A 24,264-nucleotide genomic window follows, 5' to 3' on the forward strand; every position below is an offset into this window, starting at 1 on the left:
TGGGGTTGCGCGCCCTGGTGGGCACCATGGTGCGCACCAAGGAGCGCTCCGAAGTGTGCTCCAAGGTGCGGCGTGCACGAAGTCGGAGCCCGGTTTGCCCCGGGTGCGCACCTCGCGTGCACCTTCGCCGCGGTGGGCACCATGGCGTGCACGAAGTCGGAGCCCGGTTTGCCCCGGGTGCGCACCTCGCGTGCACCTTCGCCGGGGTGGGCACCTCGGCTGGGTTGCGCGCCCTGGTGCGCACCAAGGAGCGCTCCGAAGTGTGCTCCAAGGTGCGGCGTGCACGAAGTCGGAGCCCGGTTTGCCCCGGGTGCGCACCTCGCGTGCACCTTCGCCGCGGTGGGCACCATGGCGTGCACGAAGTCGGAGCCCGGTTTGCCCCGGGTGCGCACCCCGCGTGCACCTTCGCCGGGGTGGGCACCTCGGCTGGGTTGCGCGCCCTGGTGCGCACCAAGGAGCGCTCCGAAGTGTGCTCCAAGGTGCGGCGTGCACGAAGTCGGAGCCCGGTTTGCCCCGGGTGCGCACCTCGCGTGCACCTTCGCCGCGGTGGGCACCTTGGCTGGGTTGGGCACCATTGAGCGCTCCGAAGTGTGCTCCAAGGTGCGCACCATGGCCCTCCAAGGTGCGCAGCATGGCGTGCACGAAGTCGGAGCCCGGTTTGCCCCGGGTGCGCACCTCGCGTGCACCTTCGCCAGGGTGGGCACCTCGGTGCGCACACCTTCTCAATGTTTTCTTGCCTTTTCTGGAAATTGGTGAAGGCAGCGCATCAAAGGTGCGCACCTCGGTGTGCTCCGAGGTGCGAACCCGAGAGCGCTCCGAGGTGCCCACGAAGTCGAAAGTCGGGTTAATTGCATTGTTTTCCCCGGGTGCGCTCCGAGGTGCGCAACATCGGTGCGCACCAAGGAGGGCTCCGAAGTGTGCTCCAAGGTGCGCACGATTCGGAGCTCGGTTTGCCCGGGGTGCGCACACCTTGGCTGGGTTGCGCACCCTTTGTGCGCTCCAAGGTGCGCACGAAGTCGGAGCTCGGTTTGCCCCGGGTGCGCACCTTCGCCAGGGTGCGCACCTTGATGCGCACGCCTTGGCTGGGCTGCGCACCTTGGTGGGCGCCATGGTGCGCACCTTTCGTGCGCTCCAAGGTGCGCACGAAGTCGGAGCTCGGTTTGCCCCGGGTGCGCACCTTGGTGGGCGCCATGGTGCACTCCGAGGTGCCCAAGATTGGTGCGCACCAAGGAGCGCTCCGAAGTGCGCTCCAAGGTGCGCAGGTGCGCGCGAAGTCGAAAGTTGGGTTAATTGTCCGGTTTGCCTCGGGTGCGCACCTTGCGTGCACCTTCGCCAGGGTGGGCGCCTTGGTGCGCACACCTTGGCTGGGCTGCGCACCCGGGCGCGCACACCTTGGCACCCGCGTTTCCTTCATTTTAAATTTTTTTTTTTTACAATCTCTCAAGTGGGAAATTCTATAATCTCAACTTTTTTTGCCTTTTCAGGAAACTTTTGAATGGAGCGCATCATTGGTGCGCTCCGAAGTGTGCTCCAAGGTGCGCACCTCTGGTGTGCTCCAAAGCTCTCTCTAGCTGCGTGCACCTGCCCCGGCCGCGCACCCGGCCCCGCCCAGCTTCGCTCACCTGTCCCGGGCGTCTGGTGCGGAACCTTAGAGTAAGAAACATCACCGTGCACCTTGGCCAACGTGCGCGACTCGACCGAGCGCGCACTGGCCGAGGTGCACACCGATTTCACCTGGGTGCGCGCGCAGCACCTCGGGCGCACCGGGGTGCGCGCACAACGCCCGGGTTGCACCGTGGCCTGTGTGCTCGGGGCGCCTCGGGTGCGCGCTCGGTGTCGCCCCCGCGCGCGCGGTAGTGCGGGCAGCGCACCCCGGCCCGGCCCGGCCCCGACGAGAACGCAAACGGGCAAAAGGTTTATTCAAATAGCATTGCGACGCCCGGCGAAAAACTAAAAAAGGGTGCAACACCGGGACTTCCCGGGAGGTCACCCATCCCAGTACTACTCCGGCCCAAGCGCGCTTAACTGCGGAGTTCTGATGGGATCCGGTGCACTAACGCTGGTATGATCGCACCCGTTATGAGCTTGTCGCAGTGTGTACTTAGCAAACCGCGACCCACGTGCGAATCCACCCCGGCCACCCACCCCCGTCGAGGTGCACACCCTCCCTCGCGAAGTGCGCCCCGTTCGCCAAGTGTGAGCCCTGCCCGGGTGCGCGCACCTTGCTAGGGCGTCGGGTGTGCACCCGGCCCGGCCTACGTGCGTGCACCTGGACGGGGCGTCGTGTGCGTGCAGTGTCCCGTCTGCAACGCGGTGCCCACACACCACCTCGGGCGCAACGACCTGCGCTCACATGTGGGCCGAGTGCACCTTGGTGCATGTTCGGGGCGCCTCGGGTGCACGCTCGATCTTGCCCCGGTGCACCAAGGCGCTCGGTTTGCCCCGGGTGCGCACTTGGTGCAAGGTGGGCACCCAAAATAGGGATCAAGCACCAAAACACAAGTTTCGGGATGCAAAATGGGACCCAAGGACCACAAATGCGTTCCAAGACCCATGATGGGTCCACGAGAACAAAAATGTGTTCCGAGACTTAATAAACAAATATTGGGTTTTAGGAGAAGAAACATGCTCTGATGCCCAAAACGAGAATCGACCCCGAAAAGGCCACAAGCCAAAAGTGGGATGCGAGACAAAAAAAAATGGGACCCGAGGACCAAAATTGGGTTCCCAGGTCGAAGACAGGGCAACCGGACAAGAAACGACCTCTAAGGCTCGAAATGAGTCCCGACGACTAAAACTTGACAAGAAGCACCCATCAGGCACCCAGCTCGACACCCATGGGATGCCGACCCACCCGGGCTTCCACCTAGCACACCTTGGCACCCACCCACCCTCGCACCCAACCTCGCACCCAACTTAGCACCTTTGAACCCACATTGGCACTCACCCTGACCCTGGCACCTTGGAACCCACATTGGCACTCACCTTGACCCTGGCACCCACCTTTGCACTCACCTTGGGACCCACCCTGGCTCCCACCTCGGCACCCACCCAGACACCCACCTTGGTTCCTTGGCACCCACCTTGGATCCTTGGCACCCACCCCGACACCCACCTTGGCACGCAACTTGGCTACTTGCCACCCACCTTGGCTCCTTGACGCCCACCCCGACAACCACCCCGTGACCTACCCTGGCTAGGGTTGGTGCACACCCACCCTGGTGCCCACCTTGGCACCCACCCCATGACCCACCTTGGCACGCACCTTAGTACCCACCCCGTTACCCACCCTAGGACCCACCCCGTGACCCACCTTGGCCAGGGTGGGTGCCTTGGTGCGCACAACTTGCCTGGGCTGCACACCAGGGCGGGCTCAAGATGGCACCCGCGTTCCGTTTTTTTCACTATCTTTCAAAACGGAAATTTTAAAATCTCATTTTTTTTTTTTTTTTGCCTTTTCTGGAAATTAGTGAAGGCAGCGCATCAAAGGTGCGCAATGCTGGTGCGAACCCGGGAGCGCTCCGATGTGTGCTCCAAGGTGCGGCGTGCACGAAGTCCGAGCCCGGCTTGCCCCGGGTGCGCACCTCGCGTGCACCTTCGCCGGGGTGAGCACCTTGGCTGGGTTGCGCGCCCTGGTGCGCACCAAGGAGCGCTCTGAAGTGTGCTCCAAGGTGCGGCGTGCACGAAGTCGGAGCTCGGTTTGCCCCGGGTGTGCACCTCGGGTGCGCACCTCGCGTGCACCTTCGCTGCGGTGGGCACCTTGGCTGGGTTGCGCGCCTTGGTGGGCACCATGCAGTGCACGAAGTCGGAGCCCGGTTTGCCCCGGGCGCGCACCTCCGCCAGGGTGGGCACCTTGGTGCGCACAACTTGCCTGGGCTGCGCACCAGGAAGGGCTCAAGATGGCACCCGCGTTCCGTTTTTTTCACTATCTTTCAGAACGGAAATTTTAAAATATCGTTTTTTTTTGCCTTTTCTGGAAATTAGTGAAGGCAGCGCATCAAAGGTGCGCAACGCTGGTGCGAACCTGGGAGCGCTCCGATGTGTGCTCCAAGGTGCGGCGTGCACGAAGTCGGAGCCCGGTTTGCCCCGGGTGCGCCCTGGTGGGCACCATGGTGCGCACCAAGGAGCGCTCCGAAGTGTGCTCCAAGGTGCGGCCTGCACGAAGTCGGAGCCCGGTTTGCCCCGGGCGTGCACCGCGGGTGGGCACCTTGGTGCGCATGCCTTGCCTGGGCTGCGCACCAGGGCGGGCTCAAGATGGCACCCGCGTTCCGTTTTTTTCACTATCTTTCAAAACGGAAATTTTAAAATCTCATTTTTTTTTGCCTTTTCTGGAAATTAGTGAAGGCAGCGCATCAAAGGTGCGCACCTCGCTGCCCACCACGGTGCGCAACGCCGGTGGGCACCCGGGAGTGCTTCGAAGTGTGCTCCAAGGTGCTGCGTGCACGTTGTCGGAGCCCGGTTTGCCCCGGGTGCGCACCTCGCGTGCACCTTCGTCGGGGTGGGCACCTTGGCTGGGTTTGCCCCGGCTGCGCTCCGAAGCGGGGTTATTGGAGCGCCGCCTCTTTTTTTGTCGGAGCGTTTGGTGGGGTTTCTCGCATTGGCTCTTCCCAGGCCCGGTTGCCACCCTGGCGCGCACGAAGTCGGAAGTAGGGTTAATTGCCCGGGTGCGCACCTTTGCCAGGGTGGGCACCTTACCTGGGCTGTGCACCAGGGCGGGCTCAAGATGGCACCCGCGTTCCGTTTTTTTCACTATCTTTCAAAACGGAAATTTTAAAATCTCCTCTTTTTTTTGCCTTTTCTGGAAATTAGTGAAGGCAGCGCATCAAAGGTGCGCACCTCGCTGCCCACCTTGGTGTGCTCTGAGGTGCGCACCCGGGAGCGCTACGAAGTGTGCTCCAAGGTGCGGCGTGCACGTTGTCGGAGCCCGGTTTGCCCCGGGTGCGCACCTCGCCTGCACCTTGGCCGGGGTGGGCACCCTGGCTGGGTTTGCCCAGGGTGCGCTCCGAAGCGGGGTTACTGGAGCGCCCCCTCTTTTTTTGTCAGAGCGTTTGGTGGGGTTTCTCGCATTGGCTCTTCCCAGGCCCGGTTGTTGGGTGCGCTCCCACCCTGGCGCGCGCGAAGTTGGAAGTTGGGTTAATTGCCCGGGCGCGCACCTTCGCCAGGGTGGGCACCTTGGTGCGCACACCTTGGCTGGGCTGCGCACCAGGGCGGGCTCAAGATGGCACCAGCATTCCCTTTTTCTCACTATCTTTCAAAACGGAAATTTTAAAATCTCGTTTTTTTTTGCCTTTTATGGAAATTAGTGAAGGCATCGCATCAAAGGTGCGCACCTCGCTGCCCACCTTGGTGTGCTCCGAGGTGCCCACCACGGTGCGCTCCGAGGTGCCCACCACGGTGCGCAACGCCGGTGCGAACCCGGGAGCGCCCCGATGTGTGCTCCAAGGTGCGGCGTGCACGAAGCCGGACCCCGGTTTGCCCCGGGTGCGCACCTCGCGTGCACCTTGGTGCGCACACCTTGGCTGGGTTGCGCGGCCTGGTGGGCACCATGGTGCGCACCAAGGAGCGCTCCAAAGTGTGCTCCAAGGTGCGGCGTGCACGAAGTCCTAGCCCGGTTTGCCCCGGGTGCGCACCTTCGCCGCGGTGGGCACCATGGCGTGCACGAAGTCGGAGCCCGGTTTGCCCCGGGTGCGCACCTCGCGTGCACCTTCGCCGGGGTGGGCACCTCGGCTGGGTTGCGCGCCCTGGTGCGCACCAAGGAGCGCTCCGAAGTGTGCTCCAAGGTGCGGCGTGCACGAAGTCGGAGCCCGGTTTGCCCCGGGTGCGCACCTTCGCCGCGGTGGGCACCCTGGTGCGCACCATGGCGTGCACGAAGTCGGAGCCCGGTTTGCCCCGGGTGCGCACCTCGCGTGCACCTTCGGCGGGGTTGCGCGCCCTGGTGCGCACCAAGGAGCGCTCCGAAGTGTGCTCCAAGGTGCGGCGTGCACGAAGTCGGAGCCCGGTTTGCCCCGGGTGCGCACCTCGCGTGCACCTTCGGCGGGGTTGCGCGCCCTGGTGGGCACCATGGTGCGCACCAAGGAGCGCTCCGAAGTGTGCTCCAAGGTGCGGCGTGCACGAAGTCGGAGCCCGGTTTGCCCCGGGTGCGCACCTCGCGTGCACCTTCGCCGCGGTGGGCACCATGGCGTGCACGAAGTCGGAGCCCGGTTTGCCCCGGGTGCGCACCTCGCGTGCACCTTCGCCGGGGTGGGCACCTCGGCTGGGTTGCGCGCCCTGGTGCGCACCAAGGAGCGCTCCGAAGTGTGCTCCAAGGTGCGGCGTGCACGAAGTCGGAGCCCGGTTTGCCCCGGGTGCGCACCTCGCGTGCACCTTCGCCGCGGTGGGCACCATGGCGTGCACGAAGTCGGAGCCCGGTTTGCCCCGGGTGCGCACCCCGCGTGCACCTTCGCCGGGGTGGGCACCTCGGCTGGGTTGCGCGCCCTGGTGCGCACCAAGGAGCGCTCCGAAGTGTGCTCCAAGGTGCGGCGTGCACGAAGTCGGAGCCCGGTTTGCCCCGGGTGCGCACCTCGCGTGCACCTTCGCCGCGGTGGGCACCTTGGCTGGGTTGGGCACCATTGAGCGCTCCGAAGTGTGCTCCAAGGTGCGCACCATGGCCCTCCAAGGTGCGCAGCATGGCGTGCACGAAGTCGGAGCCCGGTTTGCCCCGGGTGCGCACCTCGCGTGCACCTTCGCCAGGGTGGGCACCTCGGTGCGCACACCTTCTCAATGTTTTCTTGCCTTTTCTGGAAATTGGTGAAGGCAGCGCATCAAAGGTGCGCACCTCGGTGTGCTCCGAGGTGCGAACCCGAGAGCGCTCCGAGGTGCCCACGAAGTCGAAAGTCGGGTTAATTGCATTGTTTTCCCCGGGTGCGCTCCGAGGTGCGCAACATCGGTGCGCACCAAGGAGGGCTCCGAAGTGTGCTCCAAGGTGCGCACGATTCGGAGCTCGGTTTGCCCGGGGTGCGCACACCTTGGCTGGGTTGCGCACCCTTTGTGCGCTCCAAGGTGCGCACGAAGTCGGAGCTCGGTTTGCCCCGGGTGCGCACCTTCGCCAGGGTGCGCACCTTGATGCGCACGCCTTGGCTGGGCTGCGCACCTTGGTGGGCGCCATGGTGCGCACCTTTCGTGCGCTCCAAGGTGCGCACGAAGTCGGAGCTCGGTTTGCCCCGGGTGCGCACCTTGGTGGGCGCCATGGTGCACTCCGAGGTGCCCAAGATTGGTGCGCACCAAGGAGCGCTCCGAAGTGCGCTCCAAGGTGCGCAGGTGCGCGCGAAGTCGAAAGTTGGGTTAATTGTCCGGTTTGCCTCGGGTGCGCACCTTGCGTGCACCTTCGCCAGGGTGGGCGCCTTGGTGCGCACACCTTGGCTGGGCTGCGCACCCGGGCGCGCACACCTTGGCACCCGCGTTTCCTTCATTTTAAATTTTTTTTTTTTACAATCTCTCAAGTGGGAAATTCTATAATCTCAACTTTTTTTGCCTTTTCAGGAAACTTTTGAATGGAGCGCATCATTGGTGCGCTCCGAAGTGTGCTCCAAAGCTCTCTCCAGCTGCGTGCACCTGCCCCGGCCGCGCACCCGGCCCCGCCCAGCTTCGCTCACCTGTCCCGGGCGTCTGGTGCGGAACCTTAGAGTAAGAAACATCACCGTGCACCTTGGCCAACGTGCGCGACTCGACCGAGCGCGCACTGGCCGAGGTGCACACCGATTTCACCTGGGTGCGCGCGCAGCACCTCGGGCGCACCGGGGTGCGCGCACAACGCCCGGGTTGCACCGTGGCCTGTGTGCTCGGGGCGCCTCGGGTGCGCGCTCGGTGTCGCCCCCGCGCGCGCGGTAGTGCGGGCAGCGCACCCCGGCCCGGCCCGGCCCCGACGAGAACGCAAACGGGCAAAAGGTTTATTCAAATAGCATTGCGACGCCCGGCGAAAAACTAAGAAAGGGTGCAACACCGGGACTTCCCGGGAGGTCACCCATCCCAGTACTACTCCGGCCCAAGCGCGCTTAACTGCGGAGTTCTGATGGGATCCGGTGCACTAACGCTGGTATGATCGCACCCGTTATGAGCTTGTCGCAGTGTGTACTTAGCAAACCGCGACCCACGTGCGAATCCACCCCGGCCACCCACCCCCGTCGAGGTGCACACCCTCCCTCGCGAAGTGCGCCCCGTTCGCCAAGTGTGAGCCCTGCCCGGGTGCGCGCACCTTGCTAGGGCATCGGGTGTGCACCCGGCCCGGCCTACGTGCGTGCACCTGGACGGGGCGTCGTGTGCGTGCAGTGTCCCGTCTGCAACGCGGTGCCCACACACCACCTCGGGCGCAACGACCTGCGCTCACATGTGGGCCGAGTGCACCTTGGTGCATGTTCGGGGCGCCTCGGGTGCACGCTCGATCTTGCCCCGGTGCACCAAGGCGCTCGGTTTGCCCCGGGTGCGCACTTGGTGCAAGGTGGGCACCCAAAATAGGGATCAAGCACCAAAACACAAGTTTCGGGATGCAAAATGGGACCCAAGGACCACAAATGCGTTCCAAGACCCATGATGGGTCCACGAGAACAAAAATGTGTTCCGAGACTTAATAAACAAATATTGGGTTTTAGGAGAAGAAACATGCTCTGATGCCCAAAACGAGAATCGACCCCGAAAAGGCCACAGGCCAAAAGTGGGATGCGAGACAAAAAAAAATGGGACCCGAGGACCAAAATTGGGTTCCCAGGTCGAAGACAGGGCAACCGGACAAGAAACGACCTCTAAGGCTCGAAATGAGTCCCGACGACTAAAACTTGACAAGAAGCACCCATCAGGCACCCAACTCGACACCCATGGGATGCCGACCCACCCGGGCTTCCACCTAGCACACCTTGGCACCCACCCACCCTCGCACCCAACCTCGCACCCAACTTAGCACCTTTGAACCCACATTGGCACTCACCCTGACCCTGGCACCTTGGAACCCACATTGGCACTCACCTTGACCCTGGCACCCACCTTTGCACTCACCTTGGGACCCACCCTGGCTCCCACCTCGGCACCCACCCAGACACCCACCTTGGTTCCTTGGCACCCACCTTGGATCCTTGGCACCCACCCCGACACCCACCTTGGCACGCAACTTGGCTACTTGCCACCCACCTTGGCTCCTTGACGCCCACCCCGACAACCACCCCGTGACCTACCCTGGCTAGGGTTGGTGCACACCCACCCTGGTGCCCACCTTGGCACCCACCCCATGACCCACCTTGGCACGCACCTTAGTACCCACCCCGTTACCCACCCTAGGACCCACCCCGTGACCCACCTTGGCCAGGGTGGGTGCCTTGGTGCGCACAACTTGCCTGGGCTGCACACCAGGGCGGGCTCAAGATGGCACCCGCGTTCCGTTTTTTTCACTATCTTTCAAAACGGAAATTTTAAAATCTCGTTTTTTTTTTTTTTTTGCCTTTTCTGGAAATTAGTGAAGGCAGCGCATCAAAGGTGCGCAATGCTGGTGCGAACCCGGGAGCGCTCCGATGTGTGCTCCAAGGTGCGGCGTGCACGAAGTCCGAGCCCGGCTTGCCCCGGGTGCGCACCTCGCGTGCACCTTCGCCGGGGTGAGCACCTTGGCTGGGTTGCGCGCCCTGGTGCGCACCAAGGAGCGCTCTGAAGTGTGCTCCAAGGTGCGGCGTGCACGAAGTCGGAGCTCGGTTTGCCCCGGGTGTGCACCTCGGGTGCGCACCTCGCGTGCACCTTCGCTGCGGTGGGCACCTTGGCTGGGTTGCGCGCCTTGGTGGGCACCATGCAGTGCACGAAGTCGGAGCCCGGTTTGCCCCGGGCGCGCACCTCCGCCAGGGTGGGCACCTTGGTGCGCACAACTTGCCTGGGCTGCGCACCAGGAAGGGCTCAAGATGGCACCCGCGTTCCGTTTTTTTCACTATCTTTCAGAACGGAAATTTTAAAATATCGTTTTTTTTTGCCTTTTCTGGAAATTAGTGAAGGCAGCGCATCAAAGGTGCGCAACGCTGGTGCGAACCTGGGAGCGCTCCGATGTGTGCTCCAAGGTGCGGCGTGCACGAAGTCGGAGCCCGGTTTGCCCCGGGTGCGCCCTGGTGGGCACCATGGTGCGCACCAAGGAGCGCTCCGAAGTGTGCTCCAAGGTGCGGCCTGCACGAAGTCGGAGCCCGGTTTGCCCCGGGCGTGCACCGCGGGTGGGCACCTTGGTGCGCATGCCTTGCCTGGGCTGCGCACCAGGGCGGGCTCAAGATGGCACCCGCGTTCCGTTTTTTTCACTATCTTTCAAAACGGAAATTTTAAAATCTCATTTTTTTTTTCCTTTTCTGGAAATTAGTGAAGGCAGCGCATCAAAGGTGCGCACCTCGCTGCCCACCACGGTGCGCAACGCCGGTGGGCACCCGGGAGTGCTTCGAAGTGTGCTCCAAGGTGCTGCGTGCACGTTGTCGGAGCCCGGTTTGCCCCGGGTGCGCACCTCGCGTGCACCTTCGTCGGGGTGGGCACCTTGGCTGGGTTTGCCCCGGCTGCGCTCCGAAGCGGGGTTATTGGAGCGCCGCCTCTTTTTTTGTCGGAGCGTTTGGTGGGGTTTCTCGCATTGGCTCTTCCCAGGCCCGGTTGCCACCCTGGCGCGCACGAAGTCGGAAGTAGGGTTAATTGCCCGGGTGCGCACCTTTGCCAGGGTGGGCACCTTACCTGGGCTGTGCACCAGGGCGGGCTCAAGATGGCACCCGCGTTCCGTTTTTTTCACTATCTTTCAAAACGGAAATTTTAAAATCTCCTCTTTTTTTTGCCTTTTCTGGAAATTAGTGAAGGCAGCGCATCAAAGGTGCGCACCTCGCTGCCCACCTTGGTGTGCTCTGAGGTGCGCACCCGGGAGCGCTACGAAGTGTGCTCCAAGGTGCGGCGTGCACGTTGTCGGAGCCCGGTTTGCCCCGGGTGCGCACCTCGCCTGCACCTTGGCCGGGGTGGGCACCCTGGCTGGGTTTGCCCAGGGTGCGCTCCGAAGCGGGGTTACTGGAGCGCCCCCTCTTTTTTTGTCAGAGCGTTTGGTGGGGTTTCTCGCATTGGCTCTTCCCAGGCCCGGTTGTTGGGTGCGCTCCCACCCTGGCGCGCGCGAAGTTGGAAGTTGGGTTAATTGCCCGGGCGTGCACCTTCGCCAGGGTGGGCACCTTGGTGCGCACACCTTGGCTGGGCTGCGCACCAGGGCGGGCTCAAGATGGCACCAGCATTCCCTTTTTCTCACTATCTTTCAAAACGGAAATTTTAAAATCTCGTTTTCTTTTGCCTTTTATGGAAATTAGTGAAGGCATCGCATCAAAGGTGCGCACCTCGCTGCCCACCTTGGTGTGCTCCGAGGTGCCCACCACGGTGCGCTCCGAGGTGCCCACCACGGTGCGCAACGCCGGTGCGAACCCGGGAGCGCCCCGATGTGTGCTCCAAGGTGCGGCGTGCACGAAGCCGGACCCCGGTTTGCCCCGGGTGCGCACCTCGCGTGCACCTTGGTGCGCACACCTTGGCTGGGTTGCGCGGCCTGGTGGGCACCATGGTGCGCACCAAGGAGCGCTCCGAAGTGTGCTCCAAGGTGCGGCGTGCACGAAGTCCTAGCCCGGTTTGCCCCGGGTGCGCACCTTCGCCGCGGTGGGCACCATGGCGTGCACGAAGTCGGAGCCCGGTTTGCCCCGGGTGCGCACCTCGCGTGCACCTTCGCCGGGGTGGGCACCTCGGCTGGGTTGCGCGCCCTGGTGCGCACCAAGGAGCGCTCCGAAGTGTGCTCCAAGGTGCGGCGTGCACGAAGTCGGAGCCCGGTTTGCCCCGGGTGCGCACCTTCGCCGCGGTGGGCACCCTGGTGCGCACCATGGCGTGCACGAAGTCGGAGCCCGGTTTGCCCCGGATGCGCACCTCGCGTGCACCTTCGGCGGGGTTGCGCGCCCTGGTGCGCACCAAGGAGCGCTCCGAAGTGTGCTCCAAGGTGCGGCGTGCACGAAGTCGGAGCCCGGTTTGCCCCGGGTGCGCACCTCGCGTGCACCTTCGGCGGGGTTGCGCGCCCTGGTGGGCACCATGGTGCGCACCAAGGAGCGCTCCGAAGTGTGCTCCAAGGTGCGGCGTGCACGAAGTCGGAGCCCGGTTTGCCCCGGGTGCGCACCTCGCGTGCACCTTCGCCGCGGTGGGCACCATGGCGTGCACGAAGTCGGAGCCCGGTTTGCCCCGGGTGCGCACCTCGCGTGCACCTTCGCCGCGGTGGGCACCTCGGCTGGGTTGCGCGCCCTGGTGCGCACCAAGGAGCGCTCCGAAGTGTGCTCCAAGGTGCGGCGTGCACGAAGTCGGAGCCCGGTTTGCCCCGGGTGCGCACCTCGCGTGCACCTTCGCCGCGGTGGGCACCATGGCGTGCACGAAGTCGGAGCCCGGTTTGCCCCGGGTGCGCACCCCGCGTGCACCTTCGCCGGGGTGGGCACCTCGGCTGGGTTGCGCGCCCTGGTGCGCACCAAGGAGCGCTCCGAAGTGTGCTCCAAGGTGCGGCGTGCACGAAGTCGGAGCCCGGTTTGCCCCGGGTGCGCACCTCGCGTGCACCTTCGCCGCGGTGGGCACCTTGGCTGGGTTGGGCACCATTGAGCGCTCCGAAGTGTGCTCCAAGGTGCGCACCATGGCCCTCCAAGGTGCGCAGCATGGCGTGCACGAAGTCGGAGCCCGGTTTGCCCCGGGTGCGCACCTCGCGTGCACCTTCGCCAGGGTGGGCACCTCGGTGCGCACACCTTCTCAATGTTTTCTTGCCTTTTCTGGAAATTGGTGAAGGCAGCGCATCAAAGGTGCGCACCTCGGTGTGCTCCGAGGTGCGAACCCGAGAGCGCTCCGAGGTGCCCACGAAGTCGAAAGTCGGGTTAATTGCATTGTTTTCCCCGGGTGCGCTCCGAGGTGCGCAACATCGGTGCGCACCAAGGAGGGCTCCGAAGTGTGCTCCAAGGTGCGCACGATTCGGAGCTCGGTTTGCCCGGGGTGCGCACACCTTGGCTGGGTTGCGCACCCTTTGTGCGCTCCAAGGTGCGCACGAAGTCGGAGCTCGGTTTGCCCCGGGTGCGCACCTTCGCCAGGGTGCGCACCTTGATGCGCACGCCTTGGCTGGGCTGCGCACCTTGGTGGGCGCCATGGTGCGCACCTTTCGTGCGCTCCAAGGTGCGCACGAAGTCGGAGCTCGGTTTGCCCCGGGTGCGCACCTTGGTGGGCGCCATGGTGCACTCCGAGGTGCCCAAGATTGGTGCGCACCAAGGAGCGCTCCGAAGTGCGCTCCAAGGTGCGCAGGTGCGCGCGAAGTCGAAAGTTGGGTTAATTGTCCGGTTTGCCTCGGGTGCGCACCTTGCGTGCACCTTCGCCAGGGTGGGCGCCTTGGTGCGCACACCTTGGCTGGGCTGCGCACCCGGGCGCGCACACCTTGGCACCCGCGTTTCCTTCATTTTAAATTTTTTTTTTTTACAATCTCTCAAGTGGGAAATTCTATAATCTCAACTTTTTTTGCCTTTTCAGGAAACTTTTGAATGGAGCGCATCATTGGTGCGCTCCGAAGTGTGCTCCAAGGTGCGCACCTCTGGTGTGCTCCAAAGCTCTCTCCAGCTGCGTGCACCTGCCCCGGCCGCGCACCCGGCCCCGCCCAGCTTCGCTCACCTGTCCCGGGCGTCTGGTGCGGAACCTTAGAGTAAGAAACATCACCGTGCACCTTGGCCAACGTGCGCGACTCGACCGAGCGCGCACTGGCCGAGGTGCACACCGATTTCACCTGGGTGCGCGCGCAGCACCTCGGGCGCACCGGGGTGCGCGCACAACGCCCGGGTTGCACCGTGGCCTGTGTGCTCGGGGCGCCTCGGGTGCGCGCTCGGTGTCGCCCCCGCGCGCGCGGTAGTGCGGGCAGCGCACCCCGGCCCGGCCCGGCCCCGACGAGAACGCAAACGGGCAAAAGGTTTATTCAAATAGCATTGCGACGCCCGGCGAAAAACTAAGAAAGGGTGCAACACCGGGACTTCCCGGGAGGTCACCCATCCCAGTACTACTCCGGCCCAAGCGCGCTTAACTGCGGAGTTCTGATGGGATCCGGTGCACTAACGCTGGTATGATCGCACCCGTTATGAGCTTGTCGCAGTGTGTACTTAGCAAACCGCGACCCACGTGCGAATCCACCCCGGCCACCCACCCCCGTCGAGGTGCACACCCTCCCTCGCGAAGTGCGCCCCGTTCGCCAAGTGTGAGCCCTGCCCGGGTGCGCGCACCTTGCTAGGGCGTCGGGTGTGCACCCGGCCCGGCCTACGTGCGTGCACCTGGACGGGGCGTCGTGTGCGTGCAGTGTCCCGTCTGCAACGCGGTGCCCACACACCACCTCGGGCGCAACGACCTGCGCTCACATGTGGGCCGAGTGCACCTTGGTGCATGTTCGGGGCGCCTCGGGTGCACGCTCGATCTTGCCCCGGTGCACCAAGGCGCTCGGTTTGCCCCGGGTGCGCACTTGGTGCAAGGTGGGCACCCAAAATAGGGATCAAGCACCAAAACACAAGTTTCGGGATGCAAAATGGGACCCAAGGACCACAAATGCGTTCCAAGACCCATGATGGGTCCACGAGAACAAAAATGTGTTCCGAGACTTAATAAACAAATATTGGGTTTTAGGAGAAGAAACATGCTCTGATGCCCAAAACGAGAATCGACCCCGAAAAGGCCACAGGCCAAAAGTGGGATGCGAGACAAAAAAAAATGGGACCCGAGGACCAAAATTGGGTTCCCAGGTCGAAGACAGGGCAACCGGACAAGAAACGACCTCTAAGGCTCGAAATGAGTCCCGACGACTAAAACTTGACAAGAAGCACCCATCAGGCACCCAACTCGACACCCATGGGATGCCGACCCACCCGGGCTTCCACCTAGCACACCTTGGCACCCACCCACCCTCGCACCCAACCTCGCACCCAACTTAGCACCTTTGAACCCACATTGGCACTCACCCTGACCCTGGCACCTTGGAACCCACATTGGCACTCACCTTGACCCTGGCACCCACCTTTGCACTCACCTTGGGACCCACCCTGGCTCCCACCTCGGCACCCACCCAGACACCCACCTTGGTTCCTTGGCACCCACCTTGGATCCTTGGCACCCACCCCGACACCCACCTTGGCACGCAACTTGGCTACTTGCCACCCACCTTGGCTCCTTGACGCCCACCCCGACAACCACCCCGTGACCTACCCTGGCTAGGGTTGGTGCACACCCACCCTGGTGCCCACCTTGGCACCCACCCCATGACCCACCTTGGCACGCACCTTAGTACCCACCCCGTTACCCACCCTAGGACCCACCCCGTGACCCACCTTGGCCAGGGTGGGTGCCTTGGTGCGCACAACTTGCCTGGGCTGCACACCAGGGCGGGCTCAAGATGGCACCCGCGTTCCGTTTTTTTCACTATCTTTCAAAACGGAAATTTTAAAATCTCGTTTTTTTTTTTTTTTTGCCTTTTCTGGAAATTAGTGAAGGCAGCGCATCAAAGGTGCGCAATGCTGGTGCGAACCCGGGAGCGCTCCGATGTGTGCTCCAAGGTGCGGCGTGCACGAAGTCCGAGCCCGGCTTGCCCCGGGTGCGCACCTCGCGTGCACCTTCGCCGGGGTGAGCACCTTGGCTGGGTTGCGCGCCCTGGTGCGCACCAAGGAGCGCTCTGAAGTGTGCTCCAAGGTGCGGCGTGCACGAAGTCGGAGCTCGGTTTGCCCCGGGTGTGCACCTCGGGTGCGCACCTCGCGTGCACCTTCGCTGCGGTGGGCACCTTGGCTGGGTTGCGCGCCTTGGTGGGCACCATGCAGTGCACGAAGTCGGAGCCCGGTTTGCCCCGGGCGCGCACCTCCGCCAGGGTGGGCACCTTGGTGCGCACAACTTGCCTGGGCTGCGCACCAGGAAGGGCTCAAGATGGCACCCGCGTTCCGTTTTTTTCACTATCTTTCAGAACGGAAATTTTAAAATATCGTTTTTTTTTGCCTTTTCTGGAAATTAGTGAAGGCAGCGCATCAAAGGTGCGCAACGCTGGTGCGAACCTGGGAGCGCTCCGATGTGTGCTCCAAGGTGCGGCGTGCACGAAGTCGGAGCCCGGTTTGCCCCGGGTGCGCCCTGGTGGGCACCATGGTGCGCACCAAGGAGCGCTCCGAAGTGTGCTCCAAGGTGCGGCCTGCACGAAGTCGGAGCCCGGTTTGCCCCGGGCGTGCACCGCGGGTGGGCACCTTGGTGCGCATGCCTTGCCTGGGCTGCGCACCAGGGCGGGCTCAAGATGGCACCCGCGTTCCGTTTTTTTCACTATCTTTCAAAACGGAAATTTTAAAATCTCATTTTTTTTTGCCTTTTCTGGAAATTAGTGAAGGCAGCGCATCAAAGGTGCGCACCTCGCTGCCCACCACGGTGCGCAACGCCGGTGGGCACCCGGGAGTGCTTCGAAGTGTGCTCCAAGGTGCTGCGTGCACGTTGTCGGAGCCCGGTTTGCCCCGGGTGCGCACCTCGCGTGCACCTTCGTCGGGGTGGGCACCTTGGCTGGGTTTGCCCCGGCTGCGCTCCGAAGCGGGGTTATTGGAGCGCCGCCTCTTTTTTTGTCGGAGCGTTTGGTGGGGTTTCTCGCATTGGCTCTTCCCAGGCCCGGTTGCCACCCTGGCGCGCACGAAGTCGGAAGTAGGGTTAATTGCCCGGGTGCGCACCTTTGCCAGGGTGGGCACCTTACCTGGGCTGTGCACCCGGGCGGGCTCAAGATGGCACCCGCGTTCCGTTTTTTTCACTATCTTTCAAAACGGAAATTTTAAAATCTCCTCTTTTTTTTGCCTTTTCTGGAAATTAGTGAAGGCAGCGCATCAAAGGTGCGCACCTCGCTGCCCACCTTGGTGTGCTCTGAGGTGCGCACCCGGGAGCGCTACGAAGTGTGCTCCAAGGTGCGGCGTGCACGTTGTCGGAGCCTGGTTTGCCCCGGGTGCGCACCTCGCCTGCACCTTGGCCGGGGTGGGCACCCTGGCTGGGTTTGCCCAGGGTGCGCTCCGAAGCGGGGTTACTGGAGCGCCCCCTCTTTTTTTGTCAGAGCGTTTGGTGGGGTTTCTCGCATTGGCTCTTCCCAGGCCCGGTTGTTGGGTGCGCTCCCACCCTGGCGCGCGCGAAGTTGGAAGTTGGGTTAATTGCCCGGGCGCGCACCTTCGCCAGGGTGGGCACCTTGGTGCGCACACCTTGGCTGGGCTGCGCACCAGGGCGGGCTCAAGATGGCACCAGCATTCCCTTTTTCTCACTATCTTTCAAAACGGAAATTTTAAAATCTCGTTTTCTTTTGCCTTTTATGGAAATTAGTGAAGGCATCGCATCAAAGGTGCGCACCTCGCTGCCCACCTTGGTGTGCTCCGAGGTGCCCACCACGGTGCGCTCCGAGGTGCCCACCACGGTGCGCAACGCCGGTGCGAACCCGGGAGCGCCCCGATGTGTGCTCCAAGGTGCGGCGTGCACGAAGCCGGACCCCGGTTTGCCCCGGGTGCGCACCTCGCGTGCACCTTGGTGCGCACACCTTGGCTGGGTTGCGCGGCCTGGTGGGCACCATGGTGCGCACCAAGGAGCGCTCCGAAGTGTGCTCCAAGGTGCGGCGTGCACGAAGTCCTAGCCCGGTTTGCCCCGGGTGCGCACCTTCGCCGCGGTGGGCACCATGGCGTGCACGAAGTCGGAGCCCGGTTTGCCCCGGGTGCGCACCTCGCGTGCACCTTCGCCGGGGTGGGCACCTCGGCTGGGTTGCGCGCCCTGGTGCGCACCAAGGAGCGCTCCGAAGTGTGCTCCAAGGTGCGGCGTGCACGAAGTCGGAGCCCGGTTTGCCCCGGGTGCGCACCTTCGCCGCGGTGGGCACCCTGGTGCGCACCATGGCGTGCACGAAGTCGGAGCCCGGTTTGCCCCGGGTGCGCACCTCGCGTGCACCTTCGGCGGGGTTGCGCGCCCTGGTGCGCACCAAGGAGCGCTCCGAAGTGTGCTCCAAGGTGCGGCGTGCACGAAGTCGGAGCCCGGTTTGCCCCGGGTGCGCACCTCGCGTGCACCTTCGGCGGGGTTGCGCGCCTTGGTGGGCACCATGGTGCGCACCAAGGAGCGCTCCGAAGTGTGCTCCAAGGTGCGGCGTGCACGAAGTCGGAGCCCGGTTTGCCCCGGGTGCGCACCTCGCGTGCACCTTCGCCGCGGTGGGCACCATGGCGTGCACGAAGTCGGAGCCCGGTTTGCCCCGGGTGCGCACCTCGCGTGCACCTTCGCCGGGGTGGGCACCTCGGCTGGGTTGCGCGCCCTGGTGCGCACCAAGGAGCGCTCCGAAGTGTGCTCCAAGGTGCGGCGTGCACGAAGTCGGAGCCCGGTTTGCCCCGGGTGCGCACCTCGCGTGCACCTTCGCCGCGGTGGGCACCATGGCGTGCACGAAGTCGGAGCCCGGTTTGCCTCGGGTGCGCACCCCGCGTGCACCTTCGCCGGGGTGGGCACCTCGGCTGGGTTGCGCGCCCTGGTGCGCACCAAGGAGCGCTCCGAAGTGTGCTCCAAGGTGCGGCGTGCACGAAGTCGGAGCCCGGTTTGCCCCGGGTGCGCACCTCGCGTGCACCTTCGCCGCGGTGGGCACCTTGGCTGGGTTGGGCACCATTGAGCGCTCCGAAGTGTGCTCCAAGGTGCGCACCATGGCCCTCCAAGGTGCGCAGCATGGCGTGCACGAAGTCGGAGCCCGGTTTGCCCCGGGTGCGCACCTCGCGTGCACCTTCGCCAGGGTGGGCACCTCGGTGCGCACACCTTCTCAATGTTTTCTTGCCTTTTCTGGAAATTGGTGAAGGCAGCGCATCAAAGGTGCGCACCTCGGTGTGCTCCGAGGTGCGAACCCGAGAGCGCTCCGAGGTGCCCACGAAGTCGAAAGTCGGGTTAATTGCATTGTTTTCCCCGGGTGCGCTCCGAGGTGCGCAACATCGGTGCGCACCAAGGAGGGCTCCGAAGTGTGCTCCAAGGTGCGCACGATTCGGAGCTCGGTTTGCCCGGGGTGCGCACACCTTGGCTGGGTTGCGCACCCTTTGTGCGCTCCAAGGTGCGCACGAAGTCGGAGCTCGGTTTGCCCCGGGTGCGCACCTTCGCCAGGGTGCGCACCTTGATGCGCACGCCTTGGCTGGGCTGCGCACCTTGGTGGGCGCCATGGTGCGCACCTTTCGTGCGCTCCAAGGTGCGCACGAAGTCGGAGCTCGGTTTGCCCCGGGTGCGCACCTTGGTGGGCGCCATGGTGCACTCCGAGGTGCCCAAGATTGGTGCGCAACAAGGAGCGCTCCGAAGTGCGCTCCAAGGTGCGCAGGTGCGCGCGAAGTCGAAAGTTGGGTTAATTGTCCGGTTTGCCTCGGGTGCGCACCTTGCGTGCACCTTCGCCAGGGTGGGCGCCTTGGTGCGCACACCTTGGCTGGGCTGCGCACCCGGGCGCGCACACCTTGGCACCCGCGTTTCCTTCATTTTAAATTTTTTTTTTTTACAATCTCTCAAGTGGGAAATTCTATAATCTCAACTTTTTTTGCCTTTTCAGGAAACTTTTGAATGGAGCGCATCATTGGTGCGCTCCGAAGTGTGCTCCAAGGTGCGCACCTCTGGTGTGCTCCAAAGCTCTCTCCAGCTGCGTGCACCTGCCCCGGCCGCGCACCCGGCCCCGCCCAGCTTCGCTCACCTGTCCCGGGCGTCTGGTGCGGAACCTTAGAGTAAGAAACATCACCGTGCACCTTGGCCAACGTGCGCGACTCGACCGAGCGCGCACTGGCCGAGGTGCACACCGATTTCACCTGGGTGCGCGCGCAGCACCTCGGGCGCACCGGGGTGCGCGCACAACGCCCGGGTTGCACCGTGGCCTGTGTGCTCGGGGCGCCTCGGGTGCGCGCTCGGTGTCGCCCCCGCGCGCGCGGTAGTGCGGGCAGCGCACCCCGGCCCGGCCCGGCCCCGACGAGAACGCAAACGGGCAAAAGGTTTATTCAAATAGCATTGCGACGCCCGGCGAAAAACTAAGAAAGGGTGCAACACCGGGACTTCCCGGGAGGTCACCCATCCTAGTACTACTCCGGCCCAAGCGCGCTTAACTGCGGAGTTCTGATGGGATCCGGTGCACTAACGCTGGTATGATCGCACCCGTTATGAGCTTGTCGCAGTGTGTACTTAGCAAACCGCGACCCACGTGCGAATCCACCCCGGCCACCCACCCCCGTCGAGGTGCACACCCTCCCTCGCGAAGTGCGCCCCGTTCGCCAAGTGTGAGCCCTGCCCGGGTGCGCGCACCTTGCTAGGGCGTCGGGTGTGCACCCGGCCCGGCCTACGTGCGTGCACCTGGACGGGGCGTCGTGTGCGTGCAGTGTCCCGTCTGCAACGCGGTGCCCACACACCACCTCGGGCGCAACGACCTGCGCTCACATGTGGGCCGAGTGCACCTTGGTGCATGTTCGGGGCGCCTCGGGTGCACGCTCGATCTTGCCCCGGTGCACCAAGGCGCTCGGTTTGCCCCGGGTGCGCACTTGGTGCAAGGTGGGCACCCAAAATAGGGATCAAGCACCAAAACACAAGTTTCGGGATGCAAAATGGGACCCAAGGACCACAAATGCGTTCCAAGACCCATGATGGGTCCACGAGAACAAAAATGTGTTCCGAGACTTAATAAACAAATATTGGGTTTTAGGAGAAGAAACATGCTCTGATGCCCAAAACGAGAATCGACCCCGAAAAGGCCACAGGCCAAAAGTGGGATGCGAGACAAAAAAAAATGGGACCCGAGGACCAAAATTGGGTTCCCAGGTCGAAGACAGGGCAACCGGACAAGAAACGACCTCTAAGGCTCGAAATGAGTCCCGACGACTAAAACTTGACAAGAAGCACCCATCAGGCACCCAACTCGACACCCATGGGATGCCGACCCACCCGGGCTTCCACCTAGCACACCTTGGCACCCACCCACCCTCGCACCCAACCTCGCACCCAACTTAGCACCTTTGAACCCACATTGGCACTCACCCTGACCCTGGCACCTTGGAACCCACATTGGCACTCACCTTGACCCTGGCACCCACCTTTGCACTCACCTTGGGACCCACCCTGGCTCCCACCTCGGCACCCACCCAGACACCCACCTTGGTTCCTTGGCACCCACCTTGGATCCTTGGCACCCACCCCGACACCCACCTTGGCACGCAACTTGGCTACTTGCCACCCACCTTGGCTCCTTGACGCCCACCCCGACAACCACCCCGTGACCTACCCTGGCTAGGGTTGGTGCACACCCACCCTGGTGCCCACCTTGGCACCCACCCCATGACCCACCTTGGCACGCACCTTAGTACCCACCCCGTTACCCACCCTAGGACCCACCCCGTGACCCACCTTGGCCAGGGTGGGTGCACCCACCCTGGTGCCCACCTTGGCACCCACCCATCCTAGCACCCAGCCTGTGACCGGGCTTGGAACCCAACCTTGCACCCGTCTTGGCCAGTGTGGGTGCGCACCCATCCTGGCACCCACGTTGTGACACACCCTTTAACCCACGCACCCTAGCAGCCACGTTGGCACCCACCTTGGAACACAACCTAGCAACTTGGCACCCACCCCGTGACCCACCTTGGCATCCACCATAGCAGTCGCCCACTTGGCACCCACCTTGGAACCCAAGTTGGCACCCACCTCGGCACCCACCTTGACACTTGTGGACCCACCTTGCCACTCACCCTAGCATCGACCCATCCTAGCACCCACCCTGGCACCTTTGCACCCTAGCACTCACCCATCCTAGCACCTAACCTGTGACCCACCTTGACACTCACCCTCGCACCCACCTTGGAACCCAACCTAGCACCCACCCACCCTGACACCAACCCTAGCACCTACCCACCCTTGCACCCACCCTGTGACCCATCTTGGCACCCACCCATCCTACCACTCAACCTATCACCCACCTTCTCACCCACCTTGGCATCCACCTTAGCACCCACCCACACTGGCACCTTGGCACCCACCTCGGGCAAGGTGGGTGCACACCCACCCTGACACCCAATTTAGAACCAACCGAGCATGTTACCCACCTTGGCACCCACATTGCAGCCCACCCTAGTACCCACCCTATGACCCACATTGGCATCCACACCCTAGCACCCAGGCACCTCGACACCCGCCTTGACACGCACCCTAGCACTAAACCTGTGACCCACCTTGGAACTCACCCTAGAACCCACCCACCCTGTGAACCACCTTGGCATCCACCTTAGCACCCACCCACCTTGGCACCCACTCTAGCACTCACCCATCCTAACACCCAACTTGTTACCCACCTTGGCACCCGCCCTCGCGTCCACCTTGAAACCCACCCTAGCACCCACCCACGCAGGAGCCCACCTTGGCACCCAACCTAACACCCACGCATCCTGGCACCCAACTTGTGACCCACCTTGGAACCCACCCTAGTACCCACCTTTGAACCCACTATATCACCAACCCACCTTGGCACCCACCCTATGACCCTCTTTGGAATCCACCCTAGCACGCACCCACCCTGGCACCCACCATGGAGCGCACCCTAGCACCCACCCACCTCGGCACGCACCTCAACACCCACCTTGGTGTGCGCACTGCGCCAACCTCTCAAAGACCCTATGTGGTGCGCTCCAAAGTGTACACCTTTGGTGCGCTCCAAGGTGCGCACCTTTGGTGCACACCGAGGTGCACACCAAAGTGTGCACCGAGGTGAGCACCAAAGTGCACTCCAAGGTGCACACCAAGGCGTGCACCTTTGGTGCGGTCAATGCAAACGAATTCGGAAGTTGGGGTCGATGTCCTAATCGCTGCTGCAGACTACACGTATGAGAATCGGACAAATAGCTTTATATAGGGGAGGTGTTGCGTTTGATGGGTCGACTCCCCTGGTTGTGTGCACTGCACCAACTTCAAAGACCCTGTCTTGTTTAAGAAGTCAAAAGTTGGGGTGGATGTCCTAATCATTGCTGCAGTCTACGCATGTATGAGAATCAGACAAATAGCTTATATAGGGGAGGTGTTGCATTCGGTGGGTTGACTCCCCTGGTTGTGCGCACTGCGCCAACCTCAAAGACCCCGCATAGCAGAAGAAGTCGGAAGTCGGATTTTGGTGAGCACCAAGGCGTGCACCTTTGGTGCGGTCAACGCAGACGAATTCAGAAGTTGGGGTGGATGTCCTAATCGTTGTTGCAGGCTACACATGTATGAGAATCAGACAAATAGCTTATATAGGGGAGGTGTTGGGTTTGATGGGTCAACTCCCTTGGTTGTGCGCATTACGCCAACCTCAAAGACCTTGTTTTCGTTAAGAAGTCAAAAGTTGGGGTCAATGTCCTAATGGCTCCTGTAGGCTACACATGTATGAGAATCGGACAAATAGCTTATATAGGGGAGGTGTTGGGTTTGATGGGTCGACTCCCCTGGTTGTGCGCATTACGTCAACCTCAAAGACCTTGTTTTCGTTAAGAAGTCAAAAGTTGGGGTCGATGTCCTAATTGCTCCTGTAGACTACACATGTATGAGAATCAGACAAATAGCTTATATAGGGGAGGTGTTGGGTTTGATGGGTTGACTCCCCTAGTTGTTCGCATTACACCAACCTCAAAGACCTTGTTTTCGTTTAGAAGCCGAAAGTTGGGGTCGATGTCCTAATTGCTCCTGCAGGCTACGCATGTATGAGAATCAGACAAATAGCTTATATAGGGGAGGTGTTGGGTTTGATGGGTCGACTCCCCTGGTTGTGCGCATTGCGCCAACCTCAAAGACCCTGCATTGCGGATGAAGTCGAAAGTCAGAGTTTGGTGTGCTACAAGGTGTGGTCGAAGGTGCTCACCTAGGTGTGCACCTTTGGAGCGCAGGAAAAGTGCCCTCCAAAAGTGCGCACCTTTGGAGTGCACAAAAGTGCCCTCCAAAAGTGCGCACCTTTGGAGCGCACAAAAGTGCCCTCCAAAAAGTGCCCTCCAAAAGTGCGCACCTTTGGAGCGCACAAAAGTGCCCTCCAAAAAGTGCCCTCCAAAAGTGCGCACCTTTGGAGTGCAGAAAAGTGCCCTCCAAAAAGTGCCCTCCAAAAGTGTGCACCTTTGGAGTGCACAAAAGTGCCCTCCAAAAGTGCGCACCTTTGGAGCGCAGAAAAGTGCCCTCCAAAAAGTGCCCTCCAAAAGTGCGCACCTTTGGAGCGCAGAAAAGTGCCCTCCAAAAAGTGCCCTCCAAAAGTGCGCACCTTTGGAGCGC

The 24,264-nt window shown here is 62.6% G+C and overlaps 4 non-coding genes across 4 annotated transcripts; all 4 read right to left on the reverse strand.

Annotated features, from left to right (window-relative positions):
* Nucleotides 1–1,957: 1,957 nt before the first annotated feature.
* LOC131866564 (5S ribosomal RNA) lies at nt 1,958–2,076 on the reverse strand. The gene has a single exon (XR_009365165.1). It is a non-coding gene; the product is annotated as a 5S ribosomal RNA (ribosomal RNA).
* A 5,890-nt stretch (nt 2,077–7,966) lies between these two features.
* LOC131866566 (5S ribosomal RNA) lies at nt 7,967–8,085 on the reverse strand. The gene has a single exon (XR_009365167.1). It is a non-coding gene; the product is annotated as a 5S ribosomal RNA (ribosomal RNA).
* Nucleotides 8,086–14,000: 5,915 nt separating this feature from the next.
* LOC131866567 (5S ribosomal RNA) lies at nt 14,001–14,119 on the reverse strand. Its single transcript, XR_009365168.1, has one exon. It is a non-coding gene; the product is annotated as a 5S ribosomal RNA (ribosomal RNA).
* Nucleotides 14,120–20,034: 5,915 nt separating this feature from the next.
* On the reverse strand, nt 20,035–20,153 carry LOC131866542 (5S ribosomal RNA). The gene has a single exon (XR_009365143.1). It is a non-coding gene; the product is annotated as a 5S ribosomal RNA (ribosomal RNA).
* Between the last annotated feature and the right edge of the window lie 4,111 nt (nt 20,154–24,264).

This window comes from Cryptomeria japonica, unplaced genomic scaffold (assembly GCF_030272615.1).
Source record: "Cryptomeria japonica unplaced genomic scaffold, Sugi_1.0 HiC_scaffold_150, whole genome shotgun sequence".
Taxonomy (NCBI): domain Eukaryota; kingdom Viridiplantae; phylum Streptophyta; class Pinopsida; order Cupressales; family Cupressaceae; genus Cryptomeria; species Cryptomeria japonica.